Source organism: Aethalodelphis obliquidens, unplaced genomic scaffold (assembly GCF_003676395.1).
Source record: "Aethalodelphis obliquidens isolate GAN/ISIS:26980383/991018 unplaced genomic scaffold, ASM367639v1 scaffold133, whole genome shotgun sequence".
Taxonomy (NCBI): Eukaryota; Metazoa; Chordata; class Mammalia; order Artiodactyla; family Delphinidae; genus Aethalodelphis; species Aethalodelphis obliquidens.
The window spans coordinates 944497-945045 of NW_020838077.1; positions in this window are offsets into that span (position 1 = coordinate 944497).

Consider the following 549-nt stretch of genomic DNA (forward strand, 5'->3'; position numbering starts at 1 on the left):
GAACTCTTAGTTGCAGCATGCATGTGGGATCTAGTTCCCTGACCAGGGATCGAACACAGGCCCCCTGCATTGGGAGCATGGAGTCTCATCCACTGCGCCACCAAGGAAGTCCCAACCCCGTGACTCTCTGAAATGTATTCTTTGGGAGGGAGAAGCTAACTAAGTCCAAGCAACACATCTGAACATAAGGAAGGGCGTTTGGATTTGCGGTGGGAGAGAGAAAGGTCAGACATCAAGAGGAAAGAATGCCCTGGTAATGACAGTTATGAGACCATAGAAATAGGAAACCAAGTCTAAATGTTCCTTCCTTTTTAAAAATCCAACACAGATCCCTATCTTTTGGCTGATACCTGGAGGAGAGGGATTGAAGGAACCTTGCAGGTTGCACCGACAAGCTGTAGCCTGCGGGCCAGTGAGTGATCCATCCCAACAGGTCAGATCCTAGAAGCCCCCTCAAAGGCTGGCCACCGGGAGAGAGTGGGGGAGGAAGGCCTAGTACCAGGCAGCCTCTGCTCCGTAGCTCTGAGGGGGTGGGGAAGGCAAACCCTG